The sequence below is a fragment of the Sorex araneus genome, chromosome 5 (genome assembly GCF_027595985.1).
Source record: "Sorex araneus isolate mSorAra2 chromosome 5, mSorAra2.pri, whole genome shotgun sequence".
Lineage (NCBI taxonomy): Eukaryota > Metazoa > Chordata > Mammalia > Eulipotyphla > Soricidae > Sorex > Sorex araneus.
This window is the reverse complement of record NC_073306.1, coordinates 84,922,145-84,933,454: the sequence shown is the minus strand read 5'-3', so window position 1 is coordinate 84,933,454 and position 11,310 is coordinate 84,922,145.

Genomic DNA, 11,310 nt, shown 5'->3' with positions numbered 1-11,310 from the left:
CCTCTGAAGGACAGGGTTTGAATGTGCCAGAAAGAAACACAGTCACAGGCACAGATCAAAGTTCAAGTTCCAGAGCCACCTTTTATGGGTTTGCTGGCCTGGAAAGGCTCCTAAGGGCCTCAGGGCTGGCTCTGAAATAGAGAGGCTGGATCCTTCCTTCTCCCCACCTCCATACCTAAATCAGAATGGGGTGAAGATACCCAAGTGGCTGGGGCTGGAGATAAGAGAGCAGGGAAGGCACTTGCCTTGCATGTGGCAGGCCCGGGTTCAATCCCCGCACCACAGATGGTCCCCTGAACCTCACCAGGAGTGATCCCTGAGGCAGGAATAAGTCCTGAGCACCACCCAGTGTGGCCCAAGCACCACCTGCTCCCAAAAGAGACTAGAGGGGGATGGGACAAGAACAGACGCAACTCCCCATCGGGGACAGAGGAACACCCCGGCTCATGGGTGGATCAACCGCATCCCAGAGGGGGGAAATGTCACCGGCACAATCGATGATGCCTGTGACATTTTCTTCATCCGGGAACCAAACGTACTTGACCATGATGCCCTATTGGACTGGAGCAAAGCAAGGAAGTGACACAGGTGGGATAACTGATCCACGCCACAAGAGGAACTGTGTTCTATTATTATTGTTGTTTCGTTCCCTTTGGGGGCCACACCTAGTCGTGTTCAGGGTCACTCTGGCTCTGCATTCAGGGGTCTCTCCTGGCAGGGCTCAGGCAATTTATATGGTGCCAAGGATTTAACCCAGACTGAGGCGAGCACTCTCCGCCCTGTCCTATCTCTCTGGCTCCGGGATCTGCATTTTTTGGAGGGCGGTAATCAGAAACCCTGACCCCATGCCCGGGTCCTCTGCACTCTGCACCTGGACGAAGAACATTCTCGGGATCGTGTATCAGAACGGCCGCCTAGCTCTGCCTGGAGCAGGCTTCCTGGGGCTGAGAACTAACCTTCAACCCACAAGGCCAGAAAGCTCAGAGTGTGTTGGTCCAGGGTCCGTGTCTTCTGCCACTCACCACGTACACACCGGGCTTTATCGCAGCTGTGTCACACAGGACTTTGCTCAGGGGTGAGTTTCATAATGCTTCAGGCAACAGTGCTGGAGCTATCCATCCATACGCTAAAGCAAACAGTGCCTTAGAAATTTCTAGAAGTGGCCCAGAGAGATAGTGGAGTGGGGAGGCACTTGCCTTGCATGCACCAGACTCAGGTCTGTCCCTGGCACCAGATAGGATTCCTGAGCACTTCCAGGAGTGATTCCTGAGCACAGAGCCAGGAGTCAGCCCTGAGCGCTAACAAGTTTGGGCTCCCCACCCACACCCCCCCAAAGGGAAAGAAATTTCTAGAACTTTAGCAACCTTCCTATTCTTCCCTGAAAGTCCATGTCTTTGCCTTTGTTCTCATGTTTAGGACTCAGGAGAGAGATCACAGACCTAGTTTCCACCATCTGATCCTCACCCTTGGCAGCCCGTTTCACAGGTTGTTCCAAACCGACAGGCTTGATGCCACCGTGGACTGGGCCCCAGCACCCCGTGGGCATTGGGCCCTGGCTCTGGCCATTAGGAGCCAAACTTCAGCCTGAAGTTTGGAATCCAGTCCCATACCTGGGTTTGAATCTTGACGTCACTGAAACCCCGTGAGGTGGCCTTGACCTTCTCTGAGCCCGGATGAGGACACGGACTATAGCCTCGTGGGGTTTCCAGGACAGTTAGCAGAACAGTTTACACACTGCTACGTGACCAGTATCACAGACATGTAGCCAGTTGTTAATGAATACAAGTGGCACTGTTTCCTGGATGGGATGCCAGTCAAGCCTCAGCGTCACCAGGGCCCGGGAGTTCATTGGGTGGAGCTGCCACCAAGCTGGCCCCGGAGGCTTCTGGGGAGAAACAGAACTGCCGGGGAGCCCGCCGGACTCCCCACTGACTCTGAATCTCAGTAAAGGGTGTTTTTTTTTTTTTCCACTGTGAGAGTGTCCCAAATATTATATAGGTCACACTTCTACTAAAAAAAAGTACTCATTGTTTGTTTATCTAAAATTCATGTTTAACTGGGGACCTGAGCCATAGTATAGCGGGTAGGGGCACTTGCTTTGAACGTGGACAACCCATGTTTGATCCCTGACACCCCCAAATGGTCCCCTGAGTTCACCAGGAGTGATCCCTGAGCTCAGAGCCAGGAGTCAGTCCTAGGCACCGCCAGGTGTGGCCCCCAAATGAAAAATAAATAATAAAATTCAGATTATACTGGTTGTAGCCAGATTTTTATTTGGTTAGTCTATAGAGTGGAGTCAATGGGAGGGTGGGAAGACGGCTGGAGAACCGGCCTGCAGGCGATGGGAGCCAGGACTGGCAGGGGATTGGAGGAGCCCCTGGGGGCAGTTTATGACCCTCACACTTGACATGTGAGGGAACTGAGCCAGAATACCCCTGGGGCCAGTATTTAACCTGCCCCTCCCGCCAACCCATCTGGGGTGTGGGAAGAATAGGGATGATACACTTGGGCTTTTTTCTTTTTCTCCTTCCTTCTTTCCTCCCTTCCTCCCTCCCTTCGTTCTTTCCTTCCTTCTTTCCTTCCTTCCCTCCTTCCCTCTTTTCTTCCTTCCTTCTTTCCTTCCTTCCTTCCTTCCTTCCTTCCTTCCTTCCTTCCTTCCTTCCTTCCTTCCTTCCTTCCTTCCTTTCCTTCCTTCCTTCCTTCCTTCCTTTCTTTCCTTCCTTCCTTCCTTCCTTCCTTTCTTTCCTTCCTTCCTTCCTTCCTTCCTTCCTTCCTTCCTTCCTTCCTTCCTTCCTTCGTCCTTCCTTCCTTCCTTCCTTCCTTCCTTCCTTCCTTCCTTCCTTCCTTTCCTTCCTTCCTCCCTCCTTTCTTTCTTTCTTTCTTTCTTTCTTTCTTTCTTTCTTTCTTTCTTTCTTTCTTTCTTTCTTTCTTTCTTTCTTTCTTTCTTTCTTTCTTTCTTTCCTTCTTTCTTTCTTTCCTTTTCTTGCTTGTTTGCTTGCTTCTTGGCCCAGACCTTGCAGTTCTCAGGACTGACTCCTGGCTCTGTGCTCAGGGATCACACCTGGTGGGGGATCGGGGTGCTGGGGATTGAACCCTGATTGGCTACATGCAAGGCAAGTGCCGCACCTGCTCTATTACCTCTCTGGCCCCAAGATGTATCACTTGTATGGTTCCCTGGACCCCACCAGGATCGATCCCTAAGCACAGAGCCAGGAGAAAGCCCTCGGTTCCACCAGGCATGGCCCCAAAATAAAAAATAAGTAGAACATGATAAATCAAATAAACCACAGTCTGCTGCTCTCTTGCCCCGTCCATCCCGAGCCTCCGCCCTTCCTGGGAAGAGCAGGCGATAAAGGGAAGGAGGGAGAAAAGCCACTTCCCCCAGGGCTTGGTGTCTGCAATGTCTCCCTTATTTTATGGGGGCTACCCCCCCTCACAGTTGTGCTCAAGGGTCACCAGGGCCGTCCCCATAGGGGCGAGAGACAGATACTGCCCATAGATCAGACTCAGCCCCTCCTACTCCATGGGCCTATGCCGACCACTTAGAGCCACCCGCCCAGTCCCGTCATCTCTTCTCTACTTGGGCTTTGCTCTGGCGTGGGGGAACCTCTCCAGTGCTCCTGGGGGCCAACAGGGCTATTCCTGAGGGTGCGCAGGAGATTGTGGCACTAAGGTACGCCTCCATCCTTTTGAAGCCACTCCCCAGATCTGTTCCGTCATTTCTTTCTGCTTTGCTCTCATTCGGAGGCCACACCTGGGGTGCTTGTGGGCTACTCCTAGCTTTGTGCCTAGGGCTGCTCCCAGGGACAGGCACCATGGAATGCCAGGGATCAGATCTGTGGCTCCCGCGTGCACAGCCTGAGTTCAGCGCTCTGAGCCACTTGCCAAGCCACTTGTCATTTCTTTGTGCGAGCCCCGGGTAGCCAGCTGGATGAACGGGCCCTCTCTCCTTTCATGGCTCTACTGATCCCGGCTGCCTGTTGGGGATTCTGAATCATTCATCCAAATGAAGCGCCCTTCCATGCTCAGGCCTGAATTCAAACCATCATCACAGTCTCAGAAAGCAGTGCCCGGTTTGATGCCCAGTCACTAAAAGACCCCCCTGTCCTTTACCAACCAGTGCCAGAAAATGCCGTCATAAGGACAAACGAGCTGGAGAGAAAGGATGGGGATAGAACACTTGCCTTCACTCAGTTTACCTGGGCTTGACCCCTAGCACCACAAATCCTGCCAGAAGTGATCCCTGAGCACAGAGATAGGAGTGATGAGGGTCAGGAGTGCTCTGTGCACAGGGTCCCCCGGACCCTACCAGAAGTGATCCTTGAGCACAGAGTAAGCCATACCCGAACTCTACCAGATGTGAGCCAAAAACCAAAACCAAACAAAACTCAAAACCAAACCCGAAGGAGGCTGTGTGGCCAGAGAGATAGTATAGGATTTACCTTGACTGTGGCGGACCTGGGGTGCCCCGCGCCCCACCAGGAATAATACATGATCACAGAGCCGGGAGTGAGCCCTGAGCACTGCTGGCTGTGGCCTCTGCCACCCTATAAACAAAAACAAAATCGAAGTCCTGTGAGGGTGCTGTGACCCAGGGCTGCCTCCGGAAAGCCCATGGGTACAGGCAGCGCCACTGCAGAGAACAAACCGCTTCCTGCCATCAACAAGCATCAACACAGCATCACTGGGGCAGGGAAGCAACTGTGATGATTGTTCTTCATAAATAAATAAGATAAATGAGGGAAGATCAAAGAGTATAATAAAAATATAATCCCTAGTGTGTTTTTGTTTGGGGGACCACACCTGATGGTGCTCAGGATTTACCCCTGATTCTGTGCCCAGCGATCACTCCTAGAGCAGTTCTGGGAACCATATGGGATGCCGGGGATCAAACTTGGGACAGCTGCATGCAAGTCAAGTGTCTTAACCCCTGTACTGTCTCTTCAGTCCTCAAAACCCTACTACCTTCTTTTGACTTTTCTCAAATTAAGTCTGGGCCAAGGCAGAGCATTTTCTGAGAAGTAATCCTCTTAAAAGAATTAATAAAAAAGGAAAAAAACATAGAAAAAAACAGCTTGATTCAACGAGCATCAACTGGAGCCCACTCTGGGCACGGATAGCCAAGACGCAGCTCTGGGCCTCCAAGGACGAGTGACGGGGACAGATCCGCACTGGGCTTGATTTCAGAAAGGAAGGAACAAAGTAAACATTGTAAAAGACAGAATGTCACAGGGGCCCAGAAGAGCGGGTGATTAATCCGTGCCGCCGGGAGGTGGGCTGCAGCCAGAGGGAAGGATGAGTAGGATTCTGACAGCTGGTGCCCGTCCCTGGCTGAAGGCACTTGCGCAAAGGTAGCGGGTTGCGGGGGTGCCGCTGGCCGGAGCCTCAGCACAGGCGCTTTTGCCAAAACACATGTGGCGCTGTTCTAATGAGGACATGCTGTCAAATGGCACCTCACCTACTCGCTCCGGGAAGTAAAAATCACACACCTGCAGGCATGCCCCGAAAGGCCGTTAAACTGATGATTTATAAGCAAAGCAGTTTTGAAAAAGATGTGCGTTTCCCAGGCGAACCCAGCCCCGTCAGGGCTATGGCCCCTTCCCCACATTCCAGGCCCAGGAACACACACCCGGTCCAACAACAGACCCCTTTTCTTGTGCCCGCTCCTGCGCGGGGGTGCTTCTGGCCACCCCTGCCTCTGTGCCCCTCGTTAATGTGGGGCGGCCACACAGGCACACACAGGCCCACCCCCACATACACACACACATACAGCCCCGCCAGACAGGAAACACATTCGCAGCATTTTAAACCATTTTCAAATGCGCCTTCACATTTTACAACTTGTTTTACTTGCCTGAGGGAGGATCGAAGACCCTTGTATAAATATCACCCCCAAACAGGCCTACCCCACATCCCACCCAGTGCGTGAAGCCTGGTGTGAGGTGTGTGTATGTGTGTGTGTGGGGTGTGTGTGTGTGTGTGTGTGTGTGTGTGTGTGGGGTGTGTGTGTGTGTGTGCTGGGAGGTGGGTATGTGTTTATTTTCTTTTTTTCTTTTTCTCCTTCTGTTTTTATTTCATCTCTGTCTTCTTGGTCCCTGGTGCTTTCAGTCTGTTTATTTTATAAATGCTCCTGGTAGCCAAGGGGGGTGGAGGAGGCTTGGAAGCTCCGCAGGATATCCCTTGGCCCCCATCCTGGTACACCCCATTCCTAGGCTCCCGGAGCACCTGTGAAACAGCCTGGCCGAGAATCGGCATCTGATAGCTCTCCTGATAGCAGGCTCTGGGGAACCCCAGGGCATGCCACAAGGTGAACCTTCAGAACTGAGACGAAAAGGCAGTGGTCCCAGCTGGGACAGACAGACACTCCCTGTCACCCCTCTCTGAAGTCTCCACAGAGCCCAGACCCTGTACTCCGCTCCCTGTCTCTGTGGACAGAGGGTGTTGGCCACACCTAGCGGGGCTGAGGGTTTGCTCCTGACTGTGCTCAGGGATCACCAGTGGGGCTCGAGGAACCCTAAGGGGCGCAGGGAATCAAATCTGGGTCGATGCAAAGCAAACGCTTTAACCCTTGTGCTATCTCTCTGCCCTTTGTTGTCTTTTTGCACTTTTAATCAAGGATTACTTGGTGTAGAGACAGAACAGAAGGTCAGGCGCCTGCCTTGCACGCGGCGGTTTTCTGTTTGATCCCCAAACACAGTCAGGAACAGCCTCTGCGCATCCCAGCTATGGCCCAAGATCCCCCAAAGTCTAACTGACACACGTCTGGGGGTTCCAAGAGGTGCTTTGGAGTGCCCTCCTGGGGACTCAACAGCAGCCCCTGAGCTGCTCAGAGCCCGTGGGAGGCTGACTGACCCACCTGCTCCCAGCCCTGTCTTATCTGTTTAGTTTTAGTTTGGGGCCACATCTGGTGATACTCAGGGGTTACTCCTGACTCTGTGCTCAAGGACTGCCGTTGGCAGGGCTCGGGCCCCGATGTGGTGCTGAGATTCAAAATAGGGCCATGTGCAAGGCAAGCATCCTCCCTGCTGCCTAGCTCTCAGCACCGCATGTTAAGTCTACAGATTGGTGATGACTTTGACAAATATATTTGCCACTATGAGCCCCCCACCAGCCCCCCACCAATATAAGGATCATGTCTATCTCCTGAGGGCGTTTCCTCAGCCCCCGTCCCCCTTTCCCATGCAACCCCCACTAGCCTACTTTCTGACATCAGGAGATTAGCAGCACCTTTGGGGTGCGGTGTGACTGGCCGGGTGGGTTCAGACCCTGTGCCCACCCCATCGCTGATACCCCAACCTCTGACCTGCCACTCTCCACATGCATCTTGGGACACTCAGGACTTTTCTCTTTAATTTGTCCCGAAGACGAGAGCTCTGGGGATCAGGCCCTCAGGAAGACGGGAACAAGGAGACAGGGGAGGGCTGGGGATGCCCTGGACCACAGAGAAGGGAGAAGGCAGAGACAGGTGACAGGGTTCAGGGTTCAGCTGGCCAGAGGGCCCCCCTAAGGCCAGAAGCCTGACAGCCAAGGCCCCAGACGCCTACCGTCCCTACCGGGCCTTCCCCTACAACCAGCTGCTGCCCCTGGGAGCTGAGACAGGCCAGCATCCCACAGCCAGTGAGAAACAGGGTTCAAGCAGCCAGAAAGGAGCACCTCAGAGGAGTCCTGGTCCAGGCTGAGGCAGCTCCATCCTCCAGGGAGGGCACCAGAACCCCCAACAGGAAGCAGCAGAAAGCAGCCCGCAGCCGGCCAGCTTCAGGGTCCAGGTCCAGGGTCAGAAACAAAGGGAGGGCGACACCCCCAGCCATAAGGCAGGGAGCACAGGACCTTCCTCAGGGGCTCCCCATGGAGGGGACACAGAGGGAGAGGCAGCCTGCACCTGAACCTCAGCAGCACAGTGAGCACTGTGAGGGTCGACCCTGGAGATGCCCCCCGGGCCCCTCGCAGAGGGAGACTAGGGGTGCTGCAGAGCCAAAGGCAGCGGGAGGAGGAGCACAGTGGGGGGTTAGTTCCTGTCTGGAGAGCCCCCAAGACAGAACTCTAATAATCACCACCAGAAAAGCTGATCTGGGAGGGGCTGGAGTGATAGCACAGTGGGTAGGGCGTTTGCCTTGCATGTAGCCAAACCAGGTTCGATTCCCAGCATCCCATATGGTGCCCTGAGTACTGTCAGGAGTAATTCCTGAGTGCAGAGCCAAGAGTAAACCCTGTGCATCACTGGGTGTGACCCCCCCCCCCAAAAAAAAGCAAAAATGCTGGTCTGGGAGCCGGAGAGATAGTACAGCGGGCAGGGTATTTGCCTTGCATGTGGCTAGCCGGGTTTGATTCCTGGTACCTCGTATGGTTCCCTGAGACCTGTCAGCAGTGATTCCTGGGTGCAGAGCCAGGAGTAACCCCTGAACACTGCTGGGTGTGGCACAAAAGCAAAAACAAAACAAAAAGCAAAGCTATTCCTAAGACCTTCCCATTTGTTTTTCTTCTAATATATGGGCGGGGGGAGGTTGTGAAATTATTTTCTTTTTGGTTTTGGGCTGTGTTCGGGAATCACCCCTGGAGGGAATCAGGGGGCCATGTGTGCTGTTGGGGATCAAACCTGACTGTGCACAGGCAAGTGCCCGGCCTGTTGTACTCTCCCTGCGGCCCCTGAAATCCTTTGTTATTGGTGGGCTGCCAAAGCAGATTTTTCTAAGAATCCTCCACACATTATCTAGTTTAATTCTCTCAAGGGCCTTGAGTAGATATCATTATTGCTATCATTTTTTATCAATATCACTTTGTTTTCTGGGTTATATCCAGCTCTGCTGGGGGCTTCTCCTGGCGGTGTTATTCAGGGGCCGAGGAGGTGCTGGGAATTGACCCGGGCCTTGCCTGCAGAACTTGTGCTTCAGCCTTGTAGCCTGTCCCCACTCTTGGGTGGGCATTATGGTGCTCCTCAGCGGGTCAGTGAGAAAAGTGCGGCATCAGATGCTTTCCCAGGCTGGTACCTAGAAGGCATCAGGGCTGGCACTGTGACCCCATAGTCCATCTCTAAAGCCAGGCTCCTGGGGAAGGGGAGGGCAACAGGACAAGGAACAGTTGATTTGGGAAGAGGTTCTTCGAAGACCCTCTCCTCCTTCTCCCCCAACCTCCCCATGCACCGCCACCCTGAGAAGCAGCTGTCGCCCCTCACCCAGATGCGCCCCTTCACCCTGAGCCCCAGCCCAACACTTCCCCAGACCCTCATTCTTTCTCCCTTGTGTGCCTCCATCCGCCCCCGCCCACCCCTGCCCTGGGTTCCTCTCTCTACCTGCAACTGGGCCCAGATTCCACTATCCAAAAAGCTCTTCCAGGGCTGGCGAGAGCTCAAGGCCCTGGGTTCAATCCCTAGATCCACATTACTCCCCAGAGCACCACTGCGGGCAGCCCAAAAGCAAACAAACAAGAAAGGTAACAATAATAATTAGGGCTGGAGATACAGTGCAGCGGGAGGGCACTTGCCTTCACACAGAAGATAAGGTTTGATCCCCGGCATCGCATAAGGCCCCCCGAGCTCCACCAGGAGATACCCCTGAATACAGAGGCTCAGTGACCCCTGAGCACTGTTGAGTGTGACGCCAAAACCAAACCAAGCACAGCAAAATTGTTCCCTTTGTTCTCAAACTTTCTCCAGCTACCACTTTTGCTTGGTGGCCATTTGCTTGTTTGTTTCCCAGCTGGACAGAAGCCCGGCTCCCTTGCGTCCACCTCCCAGCTCTAGCAGCGACAGTGGCCTGGGATACAGCGGGTGGCCTGGGGGACCACAGGAGGCCCCTGGCAGGACAATAAGAATCTTCTTGGACTCTCAGTCAGTGGGGGTGTCTAAGGAGGCCCGGGCCTCCCCAGCACGTGGTCCCTGCATGCAGTGACCGCGGCCAGCTCCTTGCTGCTGTGGACACAGCAGTCTTGCTCACCATGAGCCCTAATTCTCCCGCCCACCCCTCTTTTGCTCTGAGCTTCTCAACTCTCCTCAGCTCTCTAGGCAGGCTCTTGGGCTTAGTCCTGTCCTTCCCCCAATCACTCTTGGACTCCGTTTCCAGTGTCCCTACACCTTGGACCCTGGCTCCTTCACCAGCTCCCTCAGTACAGGCTCTGGTTCCCAGGGACAGAAATGGAGTCTGGGTCACTTGAAGCCAAAAGGAAGAACTATTGGAATGGATTCAGTCACTCATAGAAGGGATGGGGACCAGGGAGCTGCAGATGGGGACGGGGGTGGAGGGGGGGCGGGCAGGTGAGCAGGGTACACAGGGCAAGGACGGGGCAGCAGCCGTCAGCCAGAGAGAGGCTCACCCTGGGAAATGCATCTGGACTCAGCAAATTTCTCTCTGTCTCTCAGGCCTTGCTGCGTTGGGAGCCCCAAGGGAGAATGTCTGATTGGTTGAGCTCTTGCAGTAAAAGTCTGGGAAAGCAATTTCTTTTTTTGTTGTTGTTGTTTTGTCTTTTTGGTTTGGGGGGCCACACCCACTGGTACTCAGGGGCTTCTCCCAGCTCTGTGTCTCGCTCTGGGGACCCTGCAGCTCTGGGGAGGTCAGTCTAGGCCTGACTGCACGCAAAGCCTGCGTTCCAGCCCATCTGCAGCTCCTTCCGCAGCCCGAGGGCAGATTTTAGCTGTGCAAACTGCATCCAGGCAACACTTTTTGGTGCAGGGAAAATATGAAAGGCGGGGAGAACTTTTATCTGTAGATCCTTGTAGTGCTGCTTCTCTCACACCTACAGCCAACACTGCTCCCCGGCGTCCTACCCCTCCCCAACAAGCAGCTGCATCCCACAGAGGTGGACTCTGTGATGGTCCAGTGACCTGCTCTCGTCACTCCTCTCTGTGGAAAGCTTCCAAAAGAGCTGGATAATATGGTCACTGCGCGACTCTCAAGCCACAGAGTCGGGCTGCAGCCCCGCTGAGCTGTGTGACCTCAGAGATGGGGCTGATGTCTCTGGGCCTTCAGCTTGCTCCTCTGTGCAAGGAGGCTAATAATGTCACCTCCCTCTTTGCGTGATTGTGAAGGCTAAGAGCTTTAATGGAGGGGAAGTGCTTCAAATGAGCCTGGAAGGAAGAATGTAGCGCTGATGGAATGATTCCCAGGGCACCTTGCCCGTCATCCGCTGTGAGTCTCCACACCTCCCCCTCTCCGCCTTCCCTTGGTGGACAGTGCCCTGAGGAAACCCACCCTTGATGGTCTCTGGGCTTGGCATGGTTGGTCCTTAGGCCCTTGTATTGGGTCTCCTTCTGGAGGCTGGAGAAGTTAATCTCCAGTACCCCATAGAGTCCCCTGAACCCCGCCAGAAGTGCCCCCTGAG